General features: G+C 43.5%; 1 long non-coding RNA gene across 1 annotated transcript in view; it reads right to left on the bottom strand.

The window, feature by feature from the left end:
- The window catches only part of LOC128339437 (uncharacterized), a 115,703-nt gene extending 93,122 nt beyond the window's left edge, over nucleotides 1-22,581 (bottom strand). Inside the window, exon 1 of the long non-coding RNA XR_008313041.1 lies at nucleotides 22,464-22,581. This is a non-coding gene — a long non-coding RNA (uncharacterized LOC128339437). The remainder of the gene's footprint in view (nucleotides 1-22,463) is intronic.
- Nucleotides 22,582-25,059: the final 2,478 nt, after the last annotated feature.

Below are 25,059 nucleotides of genomic sequence, written 5' to 3'. Positions count from 1 at the left end.
GTAATTCCTTTTGTAGATCCTATATTTCTTGGAAATCGGTTTCATCAGGTGACCCCTGGTTCTAGTGTTATGTGAGAGGAGGAAAAATTTCTCTCTGTCAACTTTCCTCACACCATGCATGATTTTATAGACCTCTATCATGTCTCCCCTCAGACATCTTTTGTCTAAACTAAAAAACCCCAGGTGTTGTAGCTTTTCCTCATAAGGAAGGTGCTCTAGGCCTCTGATCATTTTGGTTGCCTTCTTCTGCACTTTCTCCAGTTCTATAATGTACTTCTTAAGATATGGTGACCAGAACTGAATGCAGTACTCCAAATGTGGCAACACCTAGAGATAATCCTGGTTTCCCTATTCTGCACCTTCTCCAGTTGTCCTTTCTGATATATGGTTACCAGAACTATATGTAATACTTCAAATATGACTGCACCCTAATTTTGTATAAGGACATTATAATATTAGCAGTTTTATTTTCAATCCTCTTTCAAATGATCTCAAGCATGGAATTGGCCTTTTTCACCATTGATACACAGTGAGTCGACACTTTCAATGAGCTGTCCACCACGACCCGAAGATTCCTCTCCAAGTGTGTCACTGACAGCTCAGACCCCATCAGCGTATATGTGAAGTTGGCTCTTTTTGCCACAATATGCATCACTTTACATTTGCTAACTTTGAACCACATATGCCATTTTGTTGCTCACTCCCCTAGTTTGGAGAGATCATTTTGGAACTCTTCACAATCTGATGTGGTTTTAATTAGCCTAAATAAGAACATAAGAACTTAAGAACACCCCTGCTGGATCAAGCACAAGGCCCATTTAGTCCAGCATCCTATTTCACACACAGTGACCCACCAGATGCCTCTGGGAAGCCCACAGGCAAGAGGTATGTGCATGCCCTCTCTCCTGCTGTTGCTCCGCTGCAACTGATATTGAGAGGCATCATGCCTCTGGTACTGGAGATGGCCAACAGCCACCAGACTAGTAGCCATTGATAGACCTGTCTACAATGAACCTGTCTAAGCCCCTTTTAAAGCCATCCAAGCTGGTGGCCATCACCACATCCCATGGCAAGGAGTTCCATAGATTAAGCCCCTTTTAAAGCCATCCAGGCCATTAGCACATCCCATAGCAGAAAAATCCATAGATTAATTATGCCTCCATTTAGAGAACTGTCCATTTATACCTACCCTCTGTATCCTGACCTTCAACCTGTTACAATCAACACATGAACCTGTCCTCTTATCCCATGATTGCTACGTTTTCTCAAGAATTTTTGTTGAGGAACTCTGTCAAAAGCTTTTTGAAAGTCCAAGTATACTGAGTCAACTGGATCACCTTTATCCATATGCCTATTAACACATTTCTAGTCACTTATATTCAGCAACAGTGATGTAGGAAGGTACATAGGAACATAGGAAGCTGCCATATACTGAGTCAGACCATTGGTCCATCTTGCTCAGTATTGTCTTCTCAGACTGTCAGCGGCTTCTCCAAGGTTGCAAGCAGGAATCTCTCTCAGCCCTATCTTGGAGAAACCAGGGAGGGAACTTGGAACCTTCGGCTCTTCCCAGAGCCGCTCCATCCCCTGAGGGGAATATCTTACAGCGCTCACACTTCTAGTCTCCCTTTCATATGCAACCAGGGTGGACCCTGCTTAGCTCTTCAAGACCTGTTCTTCTATATGTTTAACAATTTTATCCTTGAGGAATCTTTCCATCAATTTGCCCAAAACAGATGTTAAGCTAACTGGCCTGTAATTTCCCGGACCACCCCGCCCGGACCCCTTTATGAAAATCAGTGCTACATTAGCTACTTTCCAGTCCTGCAGTAAAGAGCCTTATTGTAGGGATAAGTTATATATTTTTACAAGGAGGTCGTCAATTTCATGTTTCAGTTAGTTCTCTAAGGACTCTTGTGTGGATACCATCTAGCCCTGGTGATTCATTAATTTTAAATTTCCAGACAGTTTAGAACGTCATCGCTCATCACCTCTATCTGACTCAGTTGTTTACCCTCTGTTCCTGAGAAGCTCGGTTCAGGCACAGGAATACGTTTAGTATCCTCTACCATGAAGACAGATGCAAAGAACTTGTTTAGCTTTTCTGCAATCTCCATATCCTCCTTAATAATTCCTTTCATTCCCTCATCATCTAATAGACCAACTGCCACCCTGGCAGGTTTCCTGCTTCTGATGTATTTAAAGAAGTTTTTGTTATTCCCCATGATGCTTTTAGCTAAATGTTCCTCAAACTCTCTTTTCGCCTCCGTTGTTGTCTCCTTGCATTTCTTCTGCCAGAATTTATGTTCCTTTCTGTTCTCATCATTTGGGCAGGCCTTCAGATTTCTGAAGGAAGTGTTTTTCCTCTTTATAGCTTCCTTGACTTGACTTGTTAGCCATGCTGGCTTCCTCGCATACTTGATAGTACCTTTCCTCCTTTTTGGTATACATCCTAACTGGGCTTCTATTATTATTGCGGTTTTAAATAAACTCCATGCATTCTGAAGCAAAGTGACTCTCCTAATTTTCCCTTTCAGTTTTCTTTTCACCAAACTCCTAATTTTAGAGGAGTTTTCTCTTCGGAAGTTTAAAGTGTCTTTGTTAGTCTTCTTGGTGATTATCTCCTCACAAGTATGCTGAATTTGATGGTCAAATGTTCCCTAAAGGTCACTTCCCTATGGTCACTGTTCCCTAAAGGTTCCATGACACTGATATCATGCCCCAGGTCCTGGGCACCACTCAGGAAAAAGTCCAAGGTTGCCTTCTTTCTGGTTGGTTCCATGACCAACTATTCTAGGGCACAGTTATTCAGCGTATCTAGAAATTTGGCCTCTTTGACTTTAGCTGAATGTGAATTTACCCAGAGTGTGTTTGGGTAATTGAAGTCACCCATTATTACAGCCCTGTCTCTCTTGGATGCTTCCCTGATTTCCTTCTACAACTCCCAGTCACTGTCAGTGTTTTCACCAGGAGGGTGACCGATCGTCTCTAGTAACACATTTCCTTTTAGGTCTTGTCTTGTCACCCACAGGGTTCCTGTGGAGGACTCCGGTCTTCCTAGGTTTTCTAGCTTGTGAGATTCTATCCCTTCTTTAACATACAGTGCTACTCCACCCACAATTCGCCCCTCCCTGTTCTTTCTATAGTGTTTATATCAAGGGATAACAGTGTCTCACTGGTTCTCATTGTTCCACCATGTTTCCATTATGCCCACTATATCTGTGTTTTCACAAGCAACCAAACACTCCAGCTCGCCCATCTTGGCTTGGAGGCTTTGATCTCTTTGACTGGTTAGCACATCCTTCTGTCTGCTTTTTATCTGGTTCTGCTCTTTCCCTTCTGGTTTATCTGAAGCATTTACAGCCTTGCACTATAAGAGATGGCATTTGCAGAACCGGAAACCACCCAGCTCCTGTTGGCTACCCACCTACCATCATTTTAAAAGTTGCTCTGCGATCTTTTTTATTTTAAGCACCAGCAGTCTGGTTCCATCTTGGTTCCGATGGAACACATCCCTTTTGTACCGGCTTCACTTGCCCCAAAATATATCCCAGTGCCTAACAAATCTTAACCCTTCCTCCCAAATATCACCTCATCCGCACATTGAGACCCCTGAGCTGTGCCTGTCTCTCTGGCCCAGCATGTGGAACAGGTAACATTTCAGAGAATGCTACCTTTGGGGTCTTCAATATGCTACCTAGCAGCCTAAATTTGGCTTCTAGCCAGAAATGCTCCTGACTGCATTTCCCAATATCGTTGGTGCCACTGTACACCACGACAGCTGACTGCTGCTCAGCACTGCCTAACAGCCTATCTAGCTGCTCTGTGATGTCTGCAACCTTTGCACCAGGCAGGCAATTCACCATGCGGTCTACACATGGGTCACAGACCCATCGCTCTATACCCCTAATGATTGAATATCCCACTACTAGGAGGACCCCACCCCACAAAGGAGTATAATCTATGTTGAGAGGATATGACTCATAATTCAGAGAAGAATTCCCTTCTAAGGGAATGTTTCCCTCTTCCTTAGAATGATATCTCATTCCCTGAGACCTCCATTCTCCCTGACAGCAGAGAAGCCATCATCTTGCGAGTAGGATACCTCTATCAGGTCCCTAGAGGTCTTGTTCACATACCTCTCTGATTCTCTGAGCTTCTCCGCCACCTTGGCTTCAAGGGAATGAACTTGTTCCCTGAGAGCCAGGAGCTCCTTGCAACGAGCACACACACAACTTTTGCCATCAAGCAGACAGTCATACATATAACACTCTGTGCACTGCACAATTCAAGGTGCTGGTTTTGACCTTTAAAGCCTATGACAGTTTGGAAATCTGGGAATGCCTGCTCCCAAAGGTTTCTGCCTGTCTGACAAGGTCATCAGTGGAAGCTCTGCTCCATGTGCCAACTGTTTGGGTTTGTGATTATTTAGCAAAGCACCAAGGAAGCTATAACTCCAGTTGCAGAGTGCAGAGTTTAGTCATTGCAGCTATTTAAGTAAGAGATTACTGTAGAGTCTAAACTAAATTGATTTACTGGTGTAGTGCATTTGAGATAGGAGAGCCCTATCCTATCTATTAGCTACATAATGAATAGGTAGGGAGAGAGAGAGATGTTTCCATATTCTCTCTAGGAGGAAAGGAAGAAGACTGATTCACTATAGGAAGTACCTGAGGAGTCAAAGCAGGGGTCATAAAGAACAGGAAAGCAGGGACAGATAAGGAGACCCTCACTAGCTACCTCTACTCCCAATGCCCCTAGTGGTCATTAGGATAGTTGGTGCAAAAGGTTGATGCACTGGAACTCCATCTCCAACAATGTCATGCATCTGGTAAAGTAGGGATGTGCAGACTGGTCCGGAGGTTTGGGGATTTGGTATTGAACCAAACCCCACCACCACCACCCGGTTCCATCCGGACCAGAACCAAACCTCTGGACACATTCACAATTTTTTTTAAAATTAAAATCAATATAAAGTACCTTTAGCCCCTTTGGGAGGCTTCCCGTATGCCACGGGGGGGGGGGGGTGTGTCTGTGTCTGCGAGGGTTCCACTCCCCCACCCACTGGCCTCTGAAGTCACTGCCGCAGCCCGCGAAATAGATCATTTTTGGCCTCTGTAGTGAGTGTTGGTGGCCATTTTGGCCACCACCGCACATGTGTAAATGACCCAGGGACTCGCAGAGGTCATTTGCACATGCGCGGTGGCCATTTTGGAAAAAACAGGTTGAGAGAGGGGAAGTGTGACTCTGGAAGACTGTCTCTTTAAGGCTTTCACTCTCCAGACAGGGAGTTAGAGCCCATAAGAACATAAGAGCAGCCTTGCTGGATAAAGTCCAAGGCCTATCTAGTGCAGAATCCTGTTTCCCACAGTGACCCATCAGATGCCTCTAGGAAATGCAGAAGCCCAGGAGGACTAGATTCATCACAAAAGTATTTAAGAGCTCAGTCTACAGATGGCTACTGTCAGATCAGCTTATCCAATGTCTATGCTGCAGCAAGCAACTCACTTCACAGGCGTCTTGTCCACAGGATAGGAGAAGAGATGCAGAATGTGTCCTATGCCCCATCCAAACTTAGGTACCCTAAAGCCAATATAAAACCAGTCTTTCCGAACTCACCTTGCAGCCTCAAGGCTACCCAAGCCTCCAGGGGACAAAACTGAAACAGAAACAAAATGGCTACTAGTTACTAACTGATTACACCAGTTATCCTCTGTGAGAATATAGAGGGAAGGGTTGTTTCTCTGGTGCTGTTAGCAGAGCATTTAATGCTAAAAGCTCATGCAAAGCCTTTGAGAACTTTCTTTTTTGAAAACCCCCAAACCTGGGGTGCATTTTTAACTCAATGCTTAACAATGGCAAAATCATTGGATTTCTGGGGTGTACTTTTTATGCCCTGAGGCTGATCTTGGAGTATGTTATTTATCCCACAAGTTCTTCCTAAATATTATATATTTCATTGTCACCCACCCTGTGTAGGTGACTCTGTGCTAGCTTCACTAGTATGCTGTCCCCCAACACCCTCTGCCATCCCGGTGTAGTAGTTTAGCCCCTGAAATGTTAAGATGTGCTGAACCATATTCTGAGGTTTACATTCAGACTTCACAATTATGTGAAAAATCAAAGTGACTGATACTTTAGCAGATCCTAGATTTGCAACCAAGGCACGTAATGCTTAGGACAGGATGGAGGACAATGGCCACCTTAGATCTTCCATATCCCTCACTTTGAGTGTGAAATACCCCCATTTAAGGTTGATCTCCCTGAATTATTTCCCAACAGCTGCTGCTCAGATCACTTTTAGCATCAGACCTTTCTACATAATATGTGTGTGATTTTTGCATCATGGCTCAGTGTCAAAGTTGGTGTGCAAAGGAACAAAACTGTGGCTGCAAGTGGTGTTGTTCTCCCCCCCCCCCCGCTCTTTCTTTGGTTAAAACATTTAATACTGCACTCCCCTCTTACAGCTACAATGAAAGAGAAAACAGATAATTCTGTGTGAGTGTGTGCACGTGTGTGAGAGAGAGACAGAGAGAGGTAATGATTTGGTAAATCAACAAGCCAGCATGTCATGGAAAATAAGTTGACTTTTTCTTTGCATTTATACAATTGAACTGAACAAGTCTTATAGAATCAGAAGTGTTGCTAAATCAACACAAACAAGTACTGCTTCTCTATATTCATGTTTGTTTTATTAAGATATTATAGTTAAGGTTTTATTATTGTTGTTAAAATTTTAGTGTAATTTTAAAATAAGATTTCAATACACTTGTACATCAATCACATCTTTAGCAGAGAGGGGTTTTTTTAGCATTAACTTGAAAAAGAAGTAAATAATAAATATGTTAAAAGTCATTGTTGGGCAATATCCCAATAAAAGTTGGTGCAGGGTGGGGTATTAAGGTATGTTTTTCTAAGATCTGCTAGTTGAAACTTCAGGTGCTCCTCACCCCTAGAAACTGTAGGCTTGGATGTGGACCAAAACCTTTTTCAGCACTTCGTCATATCACTCAGGCCTTCTGTGTGGATGCAAATTTTCCAGTACTCATTGGCCAGACAGACAGACATAGCTAAATAAGTTAGGACAGGTTTGATGCATATAGAAGTGCAAAGAATAAATTATGGATATGCCAAGAGCATAACACTTTCTTAATTTTATCTGTCTGGATCCTTTGAATTGTACTTGGTCTATTTATTTATTAAATACTAAAAACCACCTTTCTACTATTTAACCAGCTTTTTCCTTAAAGGATCAGGGTTGGTCAGAGGCGTAACTATAGGGGGGCAGGGGGGGCACATGCCCCGGGCACCATCTTTTCTGGTCACGTGGGGGGCGCCGCCATGACCAATTTTTTAAAAAAAAATTTTAAATTTTTTGTTAATACAAATGTTTCCTGCTCAGTGCAGCAGCGCTGCAGCAGTCAAGGGAGCGTGTCGGTGCCCCCTTCCCCACGAGCGGTCCCTTCCACACCGCCTGCGCCCCCCCCCCATTGCTTTGCTGGCGCCTGGCGGCCAGTCAGTGGCCTGGCTTGGCGGCGGCAGCGGGCGCTTGTGAGGAAAAACCTAAGAATAATGTAGTATGTTGGGGGGGGGGGCGCCATTTCAGTGCTTGCCCCGGGCACGGTTTTCCTTAGTTACGCCTCTGGGGTTGGTAGTAACATTTTAAAACAATAAACCATAAGCATGCAAAAATATTATCTTTCCCAACTGATACTTTATTGTGCTGGTATGATAATCAACTGAGATAGATAATAACAGAGCCAAATCTCCAGGCCTCTGAAATAGACCTCTCATCTGTTTCAATCCTGGCTCATAGAAGAGCCTTTTCATTGGCAAGATTTTATGCTTTGCCATCAGTGGTTCTGGAAAGCAGGTTAGGTAAAATCTTCTATAGCTATCACAAGTGTCTTTTCAATGCAGGAGTCATTGAAACCATTGAACATATATTATTATATTGTTCATTTTACCGTGACCACAAAGTGAATTGCTACTCCCTTTATTACACAAATTTTCAGGACGTTCAGATGAATTCTACATTTCTTAGTTACTGTCAGATCAACATACAGGAGTTACTTATAAAGTCGCTAAGTCCTGTGCTGCTGCATAAAAGTCATGAAAGCAATTAGTTATGGACATTCCTGATAAACAACTATAAGTAGTTTTATAAGTAGTTTTAGTAGTTTTATCTTATATGTATTTTCATGTAATATACTCAAGTGTTAGATATGATATTCTGTATTCTGTACCAAATTGGTCACTGACCTCAGTAAAGTGATTTATGAACACTTTGAGGTTATTCACACAATCAAAAATTGTGTTCTGTCCAGGTTGGGGAGCTGTGTGTGCTCCCAGTCTTTGGTTGTGTGGAAGCAAAGTAGGAGGAAAACCTAGGTAGTTTTTCCTCCTACCTTGCTTCCACACAATCACTTCTACCCAGGTTTCCCTCTTACTTTGTTTCCACACAATCAAAAATTGGGTGCACACACAGCTCCCAAACCCGGGTAGAACACAGTTTTTGACTGTGTGAATAACCTTGTAGTCTTTTCAAATAACACCTTCATCCATGTCTCCTAAATGCCGGTTGCCCAGTCAAAAAAGATTTTCATCACTTTCAGAAGATAGGCTTGGACTTTATCCAGTCTCTCAAGGAAAAATGTTCCCTAAGAGGGGACAGTTTCTCTTTGTCCTCATCACCCAGAGGCCAATTCTAGCCAGAAGTGCACCTAGGTAATTTTGCAACCTAAAGGCCCTCCCTTGCTGGAGCCCCCACCCCCAACCTGGCTGCAATTTAAGCATCAACTCCTTACACATGCAATAGGTATATTTGTGCAAATATGCATTAGCAGAAACATTTCAACACAGAACTTGACATATTCCCATCCCACATATTTCTTTCCCCACTCCCCCCTCTGTCTCTAAAGCACCTGGCACAGGTCATAATCACACTCGGCTGCCCAGTGCAGTGCGGGACAACAGCAGCCACACCACCCAGGACAGATTTGGGGGTGTGGAGGTCCTGGACTTTGACCCCAAAGCCCAGGGGTAAGAGCACCACTGATCCTAACCGTGGGGAATTCCAAAGTCCAGGGAACTTCTAAGTCACCTCACCACTTTTGTCTTGCACAATATCTTCATTAAAAAAAAAAAAAAGGAACAGTGTGTACAGGTAGGAGTCATGCTATAGGCAAGTAAAGGAAGTGTCTGTGTATGATGTCATGATGAAAACCAATGAGAACAGGAGGCGGCACCAGTGCAGAGTCATAAATTTGCTACACCCCCTTTTCTGAAGGAATTTTTTTCCAGGTACTGCCTGCATGTGTTAAAGGTCATTGCTGAACCTACAAGGGCCAGACGCATATTCATGATTGATTGATTGATTGATTGATTGATTTTAAAATTGTATATCCTGCCTTTATTTTGAAAAACACAACATAGCTTACACCACACGATTTAAAACCATAATATGCAATACAGAACACAATTAAAGATATCTGCCAGATAACAACAATAGAGAGGCAGAAAAAGCAAATAAGCCCAAGGAACGCTTGTTGGAAAAACCACATGTCCCACATTCAGCCCTGGCCTCTTTCCGCCCCAGCTGACCTTGGTACCTCAGTTGGCTTGTCCCTAAAATGCTGTTGTTGAATGCCAAATCAGTGCATAATAAATATTTTAGTATCTAGGATTAAATCCTGAATGGGAATGCTGACCTGGTCTGAACAGGCTGGGTGGGGTTGCCCTATATCAGCATTGCCTTGCAAATTTTGGTACACTGCTGCTGCACCCTTGCAGGGGGGTGGAATTGTAATAGTCTCTTATGAATCTTTTTCTCTACCTAGGTGCCCCCCTCCAAATGTTTTCTTGGTTTTAGTGCCTGTACCTAAAGCTGGATGTTTGGGACAAGATAAAGAGGCTATTCTCATGACCAGCAATAATCGGGCTAGGAAAGCCTAGCCCGATTTTTGCTGGTAGTGCAAAAATCTCAGGCTCTCAAGCGAGCCTGATGGTTTACAAGCGGCTAACCCGCTTGTAAAGCCCTCCCCTTAGCCCGGGTTAGTGGAGCAAGCACTCTGCTAACTGGGGTTTCCGGATTGTGTGTTCCTGCGGTGCGGCTCTGCACCATGGCAACTCACAAGGAAACCCCCGACCAGGAGGCTAAAAAGCAGCTTCCTGGCTCGTGGGGTCTCTCCAGCATGCTCTGCGTGCTTGCGCAGAGCATGCTTGAACTCCCAGGGGCCGCGTGGCTCTCAAGCCCCTGTCAGCTCCGTAACAGAGACGGCAGTCGTGTGGGAGGCCGATCCAGCCACCTGGGGAGGGCTTAATGATCGTCTGTGGGGAGAGAAGGCTTAGCCCGCTCTCCCCACAAACCCTCTGGAGGTGGGTCTCACCAATCGTGAGACCCACCTCACTGTGTTATACCACACACTCTGCTGACCAACAGTTTCCCTACCTGAAGTGGTCTATGGCTCTGTAGTTATTTGTTTTGTTTTGCTTATTTAATTTATATACTGCCTGACTCCAAAGGCTCTAGGTGGTTTTAATGTTCCTTTGTAAAAGGAATCCCATTTTTAAACTGAAAATGTATGTACTTGTGTTTGTTTGATTGTTTACATCTTACATCCCACTCTTTCTCCAAGGAGCCCAAAGTGCTGCTGTCCCTAGTGCTCAACAGCTTTGTAGGGCCCTCATTGTAGTCCTCTGAGCTCTATAACTTACAGTAATGTCAAATTCTGCAGCTGTGACTTTCTGCTTACATGCAAATACACAGAGGACGAATAACCATGGTTACATTATAGGTATTCAAATAGCAAAACAGGACTCTAATTTTCAATAGTGATTTGATAAGGATAATTTGAGAAGGGAACTCACTTGCTAGGTTCCAACGAAATCCCGTGTGTTAGTTGCCATCTGTAGTTCTTGGAGGTAGATTTAACCAAGTCTCCACACAACAACTCATATATCCATTGTGGGACTGGTCAAGTCAAGGTAACTATAAAAAGGGGAACTCACTCTTGCTAGGTTCCAATTGATGCCATCTGTAGTTTTAGAAGGTAGATTAACTAAGATTAACAAAGGTCTTCAAAAAGTCAGCAAGAAACTTCTGTTTATTTATTTGAGTGTCCATTAATGCAGGTGTGAGAAGGAAATACCTTGCTGACTTTTTGAAGACCTGTGTTAAATCGTCTGATATATTCTTCAACATTGCCTGAACAATGACCATAGGATAATGAAAAGCGTTGCTATTTTTCTACTTGTGTTAGCCAAGCCATGAATGGAATTTGTTAACCAAAATATGATAGGCTTTGTCATACATGTTTGAACGTCTAAAGTAATTGTATTGTTTGATGTTGTTTTCAAACTACTTCCCAAGTTTTTATCATGGCTTGTGCTTAAAAAATAAAACTGGGAGCCAAATATTCTTCGTTGTGTTAACAAATAAATTGTATGTTGTTGTTGTTTTAAATCCCTGTACTAGGTTTAGTTAAGAATGACTTTAAGGATATTCCATGGAAATGCCATATTTTCATGGCTCAGAAAAAGTTCTGCTTATGTACAGAAACTGTGGTTCAAAATAAAGTGAAAACCATCATCTTGGTGGCGGCAACTAGTATTTCCAGTCTCAGATTATCAGTGGCTGAATGTGCTGACTGCATTTGGCTGCTGGCATATGGCCAATGACAAGCTGCAATAGTACCAGTGGTGGTCTAAAACCTTTGGGCTCCTGAGCCAGGACTGGGACACAAATTCTCTCCTCACCCCTGCCTTACCTGCTGCCCTCACCACTGCTGCCACTGCCTTGACATTGCTCCTCCATGCTCGTCCCTACCCTCTTCTCCACCATACAAATTACTCCCCCTTTGCACATGCTTCCTCCACACTTCCTGTTTCTCTCTGCCATCCTCCTTTTCAGTATGGTGAGCCTCCTTTTCAATGTGCTAAGTCAGAGTGGCTTGCGTAGAGAAGAGATGGTGAAGGTGCATGTGACATGAGGGAGGCAAAGTGTGGTGAGGGCAGTGGTGAGAAGAAGGTGAAAAGGGAAGAGGAGAGTGGTGAGGGTGGTAACACAGGGCGGTAGGCGGCAGCTATCCACAATAATTCATTGCTTGAAGTGACCACCTGATGATGAGGGCTAGTCTTGAACTTGTTGCCCTTAATAAGCTGATATCTGGCTTTTCATCTAGCATCTCGAAAACATGAGTAATTTTTCCACACTGAAAAGAACATATGTAATTTAAGATTATATTGTTTTAATGACTGACACTAATGGTCTTGGGACTTCTATTGTTTTACCATATTCACACTACTAATAAAAGCTGCTGCTGCTGCAGTAAATACCCACTATCAAACAGGTTCTTCTAATAGGACTAGCAGATACTTTCACAATGGTTTCTTGGCTGCTGCTAAGGGCGACAGCAGAACAACTTTAGTACTGTACTATTACATCACTCACTGTTCTTAGTTTGGAAGAAATGTGTTGAAATCATGGTGACCTGAGTTGCCATTGTACAGTAATTTACAATACATTGGACTGTTCTTCAAACCATCCCCTTTCAAAATGGGGGTGAAAATGAATATTTTTCATTTGATAGCACTGAATGGATGGGAAAGGGAAAGAAACGGCAAGAATTAAAAAAACACAACTCTACACAGATGAAAAAACATGATAAGAAATCCATAAGTGCAGTGTCTCATTGCATTTCTTCAATTATGTCAGCTAAATGTCTTTCTGAGCATATTTATTGTTGTTGTTGTTGTTGTTGCTTGTTCTCAGTCAATTGTTCTCAGACTGTGTTTGGCAAAAGCCTGATCTCAGAAGTTTATGACCGAATCCTCAGTGAAAATACTTTTACTGGTGGACAAGTTTCTCTTATAGACACTTTGGCCTGTACTATATATTTTCCCCTGCAGTGTACAGCCCCAAAGAGTCACTAGTAATAAATGTGTTCTTCTAGCTTATATGTGAACAAGAAGCACAGAAAGTGCCCCATCTGAACTAAATTAGTGCCCTAGAATACACTGCAGGGGCTCCTTTACACACACACACACACACACACACACACACACACACACACACACACACACACACACACACACACCGCCTTTGGACATAAGGCAGAACCGTAGGTCCAATGGACTCATGGTTCCACACCCCTCCCCCTGCTCTCCCATCTGCATTCGGAAGAAACAGAGAGCTCCTTCTCTGCAGTCTTGCTGATGAACCACAGGTCCATTTCTTTACAAAACTGCAGTTGCCCACATTCGGACATACACTTTCTGAAACTGGAGGTGAAGGCACCTCTGGTTTCATGTTACATGTGCATGCAGCCAGAGTCAGTGATCAAGTTCAAATCCAACAGCTAAACTAGGGGTTCTCAAACCATAGGTTGTTGGACTACAACTCCCATAATCTCCCCAGCAACATCTGTCCCTAGGCACATCTGAGCTAACAAACTATGATAAGAACATAAGAACAGCCCTGCTGGATCAGGCCCAAGGCCCATCTAGTCCAGCATCCTGTTTCACACAGTGGTCCACCAGATGCTGCTGGAAGCCACAGGCAGGAGTTGAGGGCATGCCCTCCCTCCTGCTGTTACTCCCCCACAACTGGTATTCAGAGGAATCCTGCCTTTGAGGCTGGAGGTGACCTATAGCCCTCCGACTAGTAGCCATTGATAGACCTCTCCTCCGTGAAGTTATCCAAACCCCTCTTGAAGCCATCCAGGTTGTTGGCTGTCACCACATCTTGTGGCAGAGAATTCCACAAGTGGATTATGCATTGTGTGAAAAAGTACTTCCGTTTGTTGGTCCTAGATTTCCCAGCAATCACTTTCATGGGATGACCCCTGGTTTTAGTGTTATGGGAGAGGGAGAAGAATTTCTCTCTATTCACTTTCTCCACTCCATGCATGATTTTATAGACCTCTATCATGTCTCCCCATAGTCATATTTTTTCTAAACTAAAAAGCCCCAGGTGTTGTTGCCTTGCCTCATAAGAAAGGTGCTCCAGGCTGTTGTTAACCGATTCTGGGTTCACATTGTTCCTCTTTATCCCTCCTTCTTCCTTCATGAGCTCCAAATCCCACTCCCTCAAGCAAACCATAATTTGTCTCAAAACCAACATAGGAAACCATTTTCAAACAATAGATTCCAATTGTGGTTTGGAGGCATATTATGACATGTGCAACCCATAGTATATTTGATTCAGATGTTATGGCACACTATGGTTTGCTCAAATCAGGGAGGGAGGGAGTGAGTATAAAAGGATAGTGAGGGCAAAGCCCATTCATGACAGCTGAATAGCCCTTTTCAGATGTCATTTGAAAAGGACAGCGTATTCACGTACACCACCCAAAGCAAGTGCAGAAATTACGCCCCACTCACTCCCCCTGCTGAACTGCTCACAGTTATGGCCTCTGTCTGCAGATACAAGTACTGTAAGCATAATGGTGAGCACTTCCCTGATTGACAGCCTGCCATCCTTTTAAAATAACATCTGAAGAGGGCTGAAGAGGACATTTTCTAGCCAGGCCTCTCTAGGAAGATGTCATTCAAGGTAAGAATGTTCAACTCTAAGAAGGTGTCATTCAATGTAGAAACAGTGAAAACCACTATCCTATGTGACCTTCTCGGATGTCCTCACAGTTGTAATGACTTGTAAAGGACAGAACCTTCTTAATGGGTGGTAATGGCATTTTAGGTGGCTCTTACACTCACTACATTTCTATTACTCAACCCAACATTTTTCTTGCATTTCTGTTTAAGCTGAGGAATGTCAAACTGCTGCAATCAACATTTCAAATATGGAACAATACTCATTCCAAACTTTATGTGAGGTCATTTATTTTAAAGGAAGCTTCCAAAACATGCACTTGGGAAAATTATAATATAGTGTCCAAGAATTTTCCAGCATTTGAAAAATGTCTGGGCTTGTAAACAAATGATCTTCTGCCATTCTTCACAATTCCATAAATAGCAGCTTGTCCTAAAAGCTTGCTCTGAAAACAATTACAATATTTAATGTTGTGCCAGAAAACAAATGAAAATAAATTGTGTTTCTGTGTAAATACAAGAAAAACAACAAGCAAGTGAGGAATCTCTTTATAAATTGTCCTAAAGTAGGTGTTATTATTGTGAGAACTTGGAGCATCTTGTCCCTTTTCCAATATCCTAATTAGATATTTAAATTTTTAATACTCAGAAACAGATGGGGGAGTGTTTCAATTTCCCTGAACATTTAAGGCTCTTCCAGATCTTTATTCCATCATGAATATTTACTCTTAAAAGTGATTTTGCACACTGTCTAGAGCAGGGGTTCTCAACCTTGGGTCCCCAGATGTTGATGGACTTCAACTCCCATAATCCCCAGCCAAAGGCCATTGGGGCTGGGGATTATGGGAGTTGAAGTCCATCAACATCTGGGGACCCAAGGTTGAGAACCCCTGGTCTAGAGGGCATTCTTTGCATCCTGTAAGCATGTGCCCTATTGCCATAAAACACCCATTTCTTTTCAGACCACATTTTTTCTGGCTTGAAGCAACAAGGGGGGGAAAGTGTAATAAGGAACGTTGTGGACAGAACTTGCCTGTGTCTGAGGAGGAGTAGTTTTCTGCATAGGTGATGATGTATGGGACAGTTGGCTATCAAGGGCACAGAGATGTTTCACACCTGAGCACACTTTATTACCAGGCAGAGTTGCACCAAGGTAATTTTGGAGTCTGGACCTAAAGGACTTTGGAGCCGCCACCCCCTTCCAGGCATTGTCCTTTGCAGTTCCTTTTTTTTAAAAAGGTTCAGTTTTATCATCATTACAAACTTTGTTCCTTCCCTTTTATTTTTGAAACAATTTTGTGCATTATAGGGTTTTTTAAAACAACCATGCTGTGAAAAGAAAGAGAAATAAGAGAACCATTTCCCAAGAATGTTTACAAAAGAAAATGTCCATTTCTCAAAGCGTGTTTCACCCGTTGAGAAGGAGGAGGAAGCAGACGGCAATAGAGCTAGTACGTAGAGTGGAGATTAATTCCTGGAGTCAATAAATGGCTGTATTGCTGTTCCCCACCCTCTCAGTGACATACAGCCAGATACAAATTAGGGGGGAAGTGAGTAGCAGCCACCAATCACACTCTCTTAAATATTTAAATATTTTAGTTTTAAATAATAGTGGTTGACATTCTGCATGGTGTTAGAACTGTGTAACACAGCCCTGGATTAACCATAAGGCAAAACAAGCACGTACTTAGGGCATCAAAGGAAGGGGGGCACCACAGAGTTTCCTCCCTACCTATCATGCCTTTAACTCTTTCAATGAACATAAGAATAGCCCTGCTGTATCAGGCCCAAGACCCATCTAGTCCAGCATCCTGTTTCACACAGTGGTCCACTAGATGCTGCTGGGAGCCACAGGCAGGAGTTGAGGGCATGCCCTCCCTCCTGCTGTTACTCCCCTGCAAATGGTATTCAGAGGCATCCTGTTTTTGAGGCTGGAGGTGGCCTAAAGCCCTCCAACTAGTAGCCGATGGTAGACCTCTCCTCCATGAAGTTATCCAAACCCCTCCTGAAGCCATCCAGGTTGTTGGCTGTCACCACATCTTGTGGCAGAGATTTCCACAAGTTGATTATGCATTGTGTGAAAAAATACTTCCATTGGTTGGTCCTAGATTTCCTGGCAATCAATTTCATGGGATGACCCCTGGTTCTAGTGTTACGTGAGAAGGAGAAGAATTTCTCTCTATACACTTTGTCCACTCCATGCATGATTTTATAGACTTCTATCATGTCTTCCCATAGTCATTCTTTTTCTACACTAAAAAGCCCCAGGTGGTGTAGCCTTGCCTCATAAGAAAGGAGCTCTAGGCCCCTGATCATCTTTGTTGCCCTCTTCTGCACCTTTTCCAGTTCTACAATGTCTTTTTTTAGATGTGGTGACTAGAATTGTACGCAGGACTCCAGATGTGATTGCACCATCATTTTGTATAAGGGCATTACAATATTAGCAGTTTTATTTTCAATCCCTTTCCTAATGACCCCTAGCATGGAATTGGCCTTTTTCACAGCTGCCGCACATTGAGTCAACACTTTCAACGAGCTGTCCACCACGAACCCAAGATCCCTCTCCTGGTCAGTCACTGACAGCTCAGATCCCATCAGTTTATACTTGAAGTTGGGGGTTTTGTCCCAATGTGCATTACTTTACACTTGCCAACATTGAACTGCATTTGCCATTTGGTTGCCCACACACCCTGTTCGGAGAGATCCTTTTGGAGTTCCTCACAATCCATTTTGGATTTCACTACCCAAAAGAGTTTGGTATCATCTGAAAATTGGCCTACCTTACTACTTACCCCAACTTCTAGATCATTTATGAATAAATTAAAAAGCACTGGTCCCAGTACAGCTCCCTGGGGGACCCCACTTCTTATTTTCCTCCATTGTGAAAACTCTCCATTTATACCTACTTTCTGTTTCCTGACTTTCAACCAGTTAGCAGTCCACACATGTGCTTGTCCCCTTATCCCATGACAACTAAGTTTCCTCAGGAGACTTTGATGAGGAACTTTGTCAAAAGCCTTTTGGAAGTCCAGGTATACGATGTCAACTGGATCACCTTGATCCACACACTTGTTGACACTCTCAAAGAACTCCAGAAGGTTGGTCAGGCAAGATTTACCTTTGCAGAAGACATGTGGGTTCTACCCCAGCAGGGCCTGTTCTTCTATGTGCTTTACATTTATCCTTGAGGATGCTTTCCATCAATTTGCCTGGAACGAACATTAAGCTAACCGGCCCGTAATTTCCTGGATCTCCCTTGGATCCCTTTTTGAAAATCGGTGTTACATTTGCTATCTTCCAGTCCTCCAATATAGAGCCTGATTGCAGGGATAAGTTATATATTTTGGCAAGGAGGTTGGCAATTTCACATTTGAGTTCTTTGAGGACTCTTGGATGGATGCCATCTGGCCCTGGCGATTTGTTAGTTTCCAGTTTTTCCAGAGTTTAGAACATCATATCTTGTCACTTCTACTCCATTATTTAGCCTCCATCCCTGAAAAGTCTGGTTCAAGAACAGGGATATGCTCTGTATCCTCTGCTGTGAAGATGGACACAAAGAACTCATTAACTTCTCCATATCCTCCTTAATGGCCCTGTGCTTTTACTCCCTCATTGTCTAATGGTCCAACAGTCTCCCTGGCAGGTTTTCTGCTTCTGATGTATTTAAAGAAGTTTTTATTATTCCCCTTTATACTTTTAGCTAAATGTTCCTCAAACTCTCTTTTCGCCTCCCTTATTTTCACCTTGCATTTCTTTTTCCACCAAGTAAAAAGTCATTGATTTGCAAAAGATTACTGTAAAGAGCAGTACAAAATATTGATAAAACTTCACGTAAAAGATGGTCATATGTTATGATGTCTGATCTTGAAGATGAAATATTTTTCTCAATCATTCCTTCTGTTGTGGCTATTTATAATAAATTATAGGCAGTGGAATTGTTTTGTCTTACCTTTAAAAATCTAGAAGAAAACTTTTAAAAATTAAAATAAATATTAAGGTATAAGTAAATAATTTGCTTGAGTTATAATGTCAGTTAAGCAATGGAGGGGGCCGAGCGGGGCACCATTGTTGGGCTGTGCTTAGGGCATCAGTTGCCCTTAATCTGGCCCTGGTGTAACAGGAGCTGCATTGATGGAAGACTCTGCATCCCAGCTCCACTCAGCATGTTACCAAGCACAGAAATGCATGCAAAGGCAGAGGGCAAGTTATTTCTGCTGTTCTCTACTCCTTCCAAAAGGACCTTTTTTCAAGAATATGTCCTTGAGGCCTGCACAGCCCTCAGGGACATATTCCTGAAGTCAAAAAGTCATTTTGGAGGGAGGAGAGAACAACTAAAATTGCCCCACCTCTGTGTGTGTTTCCCTGCTTGGCAACATGCTGGGGAAAGCTGCAATACAGAGTCTTCAACTGACACAGCTCAGTTGAAGACTGGTTTGCTGAAGATTCAGTAGAGGTAGTGGCTGGCATCCAAAGCAGGCTACTGGAAATAATATATAAATAAATAAATAAATAAATAAATAAATAAATAAATAAATAAATAAACAAACAAACAAACAAACAAACAAACAAACGTGTGCCAGGAAGCCATACCCACACAATGGAGAGCTTTCCTAACTGTGCTGTGGCCACATGGGCAGCTCAGGGGAATGAATTTTAATCATTTGCTCTGCCTCTGTAAGTGACCTGTGTCACCCAAAAATATGTCCTTGAGGGTTTCAGGGTGATGTTTTTGGGCAGCACAGGGCACTTTCAACACTAGAGCAAATTGTCAAATTTTGCTCCCCCTGCTGCATGCCAGAGGCTGCATGGCTGCAGTGGCAGTGGGAAATAGGGGTGTGCTCAGAACCGGCTGGTCCAGTCCAGTTTGAATCCAAACCGTACCTGAACTGGACTGGACCAGTTCATTCCAACACTCCCTCAACACCTCCCCAGTCCGGTCTGGGGGGTGCAGGTTCAAAATTTTTAAGCTTACCGCCTCTGGGAGGTTCTCCAAGGTGGCGGGGATCCGCAAATGCCCCCTCCCCCTGCCAGCCTCCCTTGCTTCCAAAACCGGCCCATTCAGCCATTCTTTGGCCCATCTGGAACTTTCCTCCCCAGCATGGTGGCCATTGTGCAGGTGCAGTAGCCTCCAAAATGGTCACTGTGCCTCCAAAATGGCCAAACAGGTGGAAGAATAGCCAAACAGGCCAGTTTGGGAAGCAAGGGAGGCCAGTGGGGGGACCTCTGTGGACCCCCCTGCCACTTCGGGGAACCCCCTGGAGGGATAAGGTTTTTTTAAAGAATGCAAACCCCCCAAATGGGCGAGCAGGGGTTCAGTCTGGGGTCGGACCAAACCGGGTGGTTTGGTTTGACCTAGAACTGTCAAACCGAACTGGTTTGCAAATCCCTAGTGGGGAAGCTCTCCATTGCCTGGACATAGCTGGCTTCTAGCCGTGGTACCAGTAGGCGACTCTGGATGTCAGTCAGAGGGAGGGGCAGGGGGAAGAATTGACAACTGGCAATGTTGCACTCCTAGTGTGGATAGAAAATAGCAACATGAGTACAAAAGAACCCGCTATGGGAGCTGCTGTGTGGAAGCTCCCTTCCTCTTCTGAATGCAGTTTAATACGAAACCAAAGAAGCTAGTGCAAAAGAGTCCTCCATCCTCTGTTTGGAAATGCTCTTAGTAGAATACTTGGAAGATGCCACACTTCAGCAAAACACGTTTCCGGGGGAAACTCCAGCAAAGTTGCAATTTGTATGTAGATTTGAAAATATCAGTCTGGGGATGATTAAAAACTAGGAGAGGCTAAATCACTACAGAAAGTAACTATTTCTCATTAAGATTTCATCAATTCATTCATTCTGCTTTGCCAGTGCATTACCAGTAAGGAGTGGCCATATCAGTCTGACTAGATGGTTTTCCCTTTTTACTGACTGGGCCTTGTTTGCATTTGACTAGGCACCTTTATCTTGCATTGCTGGACTTTCTGGCCTTACATTGCAGGCTTTACTTTGCAGTCACATTTGCCCTACTACGGTACCAGCTTTCTGTCTGTAGCCATGCATGTGTCTGCCAGTGGAATATAACACTTAGTGACATAGGGACATAGGCAGCTGCCTTATATTGTGTGGAGCCCCTGCTAACTGGGCAAAGAGGCACCCTATAAGGTGGTGATTCTCGTTATTTAGAAGCGGGAGAGTAACTGGCCCTCTCTACCCCCAGCACAGTACCTCCAGTGACGGTTGCTGGTGTCTATCATACGTTTCTTTTGTGGGCCCCTTGCAGGGGCCACAATTTAGCTGCAGGGGGCTAAATTGAGCAGGCCTGGTCTACACTGACTAGCAGCAGCTCTCCAAGGTTTCAGGCAGGATTCTCTCCCAGTGCTACCTAGAGATGCCAGGGAGTGAACCTGGGGCCTTCTGCGTGCAAAGCAGATGTTTTTCCATTGAGCTATGGCCCCATCCCTTCAGAATCTGATACTGTATTTGGAGGGAGGAATTATGTGTGGGTTTTGCCCTTTACTTTAAATAGCATCTGTAGCAGGGGGCAATCAAGACTGTGTCTGTGACATAGGTGGAAGTTGGTTTAACAAAACCAACACCAACACTTGCCACCTATGCCATGGTCTTGAAGAAAGTTCTCCATCCCTCTGCACACACTCCCTGCACACACAGGCTGCTATTTGTGTTGGAAGGTAAACTGCCAACTGATGTGTCATACTACCAAATATGTCAACATTAGACCAAGACTCTTTTGGTTCATATGCTGGTGCCGCTTGTGATGGATTACCTGAGGCTCTTCTCTGGGCTCTACAGAAGAAAATAGTGGCAGTGGGTTTTTTTTACCATATTGAAATAGTTTTAAGATGACAAACTGAAAAAGCGACACACAGTGCACAAAACAAAACACATGAGGCAGTTTGCAAACACCAAAACTGTCACTTCCCTTGCAAAAGTGAAGACGTGCAGTAAGAATATAGAATTAGGTATATTAATGGTGTTTTCCTGATAAACAGAGGTGGAATATGCCTATTATGCAGGAATCAGCTCTCCAAAATATACGTTAGGTTGTGTTGTGTAATGCTCCACAGGGGCGTAGCAAGGTTGGAATGGGCCCAGAGACGAGATTTTAAAATGCCCCCCCCCACTCAAAGTCCAGGGCCTCCGCACACCCCAGGCCCCCAAGGATTTAAGTCTGATATTCCAAAATAAGTATGCTGCCTGGAAATACATTTCACTGAATACACACACGCACACGTCACAATATATAGTGATATACATTGAGTACTATACATTTGTTTTACTTCTAATGCCTAGAACACACTAGAAAGATGAATGATTAAAATGGACCCCTTGCTGCAGATTAGCAAAGGAGACTTTCAACCATGCAGGGTGAGCCTATGTTTGTTTTCTCAGAATTCTGAACAAATTCAGTCAAGTTCGATTCCAGGAGATTTTTCACAGGAGGCTTTTAAAGCCCTTTAACACACATCTCCTCTGGAATGGAGGTGCTGCATTCACATGTTGGCCAGATTTACCCTGAAGTCCCTGCAAGTTATTGGGGAGCAGTTCACACACAAGAAAAATAAAATAAAATAAAATAAAAGCACAAGACATGCTTCACAGTTCTCACTCAGACCTTCTGGGTTGCAAAACAACTTGAACATAAGTGCATTTATAAATGAATGAATGAATAAAATAAATATAATACTGTTTCTTCCAGAAGTTTTTGTAATTTTCTGCCATGAAACAAGCCACTTATAGGACTTTTTAGATAGTTTTTTTTAAGCCAGCAAATTTTCCAAGCTGTTTAAAAATAAATATTCAGAGACTTCTCAGTCCCCCCCCCCCCATATCAAAGCCCTATGGCAAGCAGATGCCTATATATCCGGAGGGGGGAAGGTAACCACAAAAAGGAGTTCACACTCTACCTGGCAAATGCTGGGTTGGGCAGGGCGGCAAGGGGTCTTCTGCTGCAGAGAACAGTGGTGGCCACTCTGGCTGCCTCCTCCTTCCTGGCTGGCTGGCTTGGGCCCTACTGGAGTTCAGGCTTCACAGAGGCTTACAGGAGGCCTCCCTGGAAGCCCCGCCCACCCACCGATCAGCTGAGAAGCGGGAGAAAAGGAGCTCTTTGCAGCTTGTCTGCTGCCTCGATTGCCGGCCAGGAGAACATGCTGGAGAGACGGCGAACAGGGCAAGTGGCTGAGGGGCCTTGGGGCTGGGCAGGGGGCAATGGGGAGTCACGTGAGGTGCCTCTGGGGGGCCCCTCCAGGCAGTGGGGCCCCCCACTGTCTCCCCTTGCCCGATGGTTGTTACGCGCCTGATGCTCCACTGAGAAGTTATTATTAACATAATAAATGCAATGAAACAATTGGGCTACTAAATTATCCACAGGAGAATGACTGTTGGCTGCACAAATCTGCTGTGTCAATGTTTTCATTGACAGCAGCCTTCTTTTTGCATGGCAGCAAGAGTTGAACAATTGCTCCTGGAGTTCCCTGGCAATGCTAGCACCCACATCAATCAATCAACCAATGTTCTGATCAGACAAAAGCCAGGAAGTATACACATTTTCATATCAACCAGGTGACTTTTCAATTAATGGGGCTATTAGTTCTCTCTGAGAATCCCAATACATTTGACAGTATAGGAGCATATGATCAATGGATTCAACTACTTCAGCATTTGCGCTCTTCATAGGGAATTCTGGCATATCTTCCCTCCAAAACAACGGGAAGTACATCAAATCTTGTAAGCACAAATGCTCTCCTATGAGATGGGATGGTAAGAGATGCAAAATAATTTCCCAGTTTACTTCTTTGTTCCTGATTCCACCTCTTACAATATCTTGTAATCCTAGCAATGTCATTTTGCCTATCTATGTCCATCAGCTGCTGTTTTACTGTGATCTTTAGTGTCTCCAGATCTTCTTTATCTTGAAGTAAATAACATTATCTAAATGCATATTTTAAAACTAGAGCTGCCAGCCCTATCAGATGCAATCTCAATTTGACCCAATAATTACAGAGACTGATCATCATTCAGGCCTCAATTTACATAAGCCTGTCTTTAACTGTAGAAGGGAGTTTGAGGTACCCCTGGTCACCTGCTGAATCGCCCTAATGAATTTTGTTTGGACAGCTTCGATTGAAGCTTCCATTAATTCCAGGTTGTGCACCATATAACATTTTATACTCAAGAGGTTTAAGACCAACACATACTTAGGTTGCTCTCTGCCATGGCTCACTACTGACAAATGCCATTGTTGAATAGCCATATAGAGTCAACTTCAAAATTAAACATCTGTAGAAAAAGAAGGTGCAATTCAATTTGAGAACAATTACAATCCCTAATGCAGGGGTTCCCTTGGACAAAGGAGAACTGGTCCTGTGATAGCAAGCATGATTTGTCCCCTTAGCTAAGTAGGGTCCACCCTGGTTGCATATAAATGGGAGACGATGAGTGAGCACTACAAGATATTCCCCTTAGGAGATGGAGCCGCTCTGAGAAGAGCAGAAGGTTCCACGTTCCCTCTCTGGCATCTCCAAGATAGAGCTGAGAGAGATTCTTGCCTGCAACCTTGGAGAAACCGCTGCCAGTCTGTGAAGACAATACTGAGCTAGATAGACCAATGGTCTGGCTCAGTATATGGCAGCTTTCTATGTTCCTAACCTTGGGTTTTCAGATGTTGCTGGACTTTGGCTATTATGACTTGGGATAATGGGTGCTATAGTCCAACCACATTTGGGGGCTCAAGTTTGAGAACCCTTGATCTGCTACATGTAGGCAATGCCTTTGAATGAATCTTGGTTTGGTACAGAACTAGGCAGCCGGTTCTACCCTCCACCACCTCCATCCCCACCCCCGCATGTTAAGCTAAATAGCCAAACAGAAGCATCTCCTGGAAGTTTTTCACACAGGGCTTTGAAAGCCCTTTAACTCACATCTCCTCTGGAATGGAGGGGGTGTGTTCACATATCGGCCAGATTTCCTGTGAGTTAGAGTATAGCCCAATTTATATCCAGGGTTAAAAAAAAATCCATTAAAGCTTCCATTAAATTTTTCATTATTTGGGGGGGGGGGCAATTAGTTCACAGTAAAGCCTCCCAGTAAACTCGTGGTAAAGCCTGCTGTGTGTAAAAAAAAAAAAAGTGTCCCTGCTGGAGTAAATCAAACACAAAGTTTCCAAAACAAAAAGGGGAATAACAGTGTACTGTTTGAGAAGACGTTGTTTTTGCAAGTTTAGTGATGCACAGCTATCTTCTGCAGCTTCCCTTGTGAAAGAAGAGACACATATTAACTGTGTACTCTTTAACAACAGTCCAAAAGCAGCATAAGCTGTTTGTCAAGGACTGAAACATGACATGGATCTAACTGACGGTTTGGCCTAATTTCAAAGCCACTTAAATGGCACAGATATGAAAGTTTGACTCAAAACTTGAATAGCTTTTAGGTTTGCATTCTTCTTCAGCAAGATGGTGGGGATGGAAGAATGCACCAAAAAAATGGGGCAGAGAATTGGGAGAG

Source organism: Hemicordylus capensis, chromosome 1 (genome assembly GCF_027244095.1).
Source record: "Hemicordylus capensis ecotype Gifberg chromosome 1, rHemCap1.1.pri, whole genome shotgun sequence".
Classification (NCBI taxonomy): Eukaryota; Metazoa; Chordata; class Lepidosauria; order Squamata; family Cordylidae; genus Hemicordylus; species Hemicordylus capensis.
This window is presented reverse-complemented; position numbering and strand designations above follow the sequence as displayed.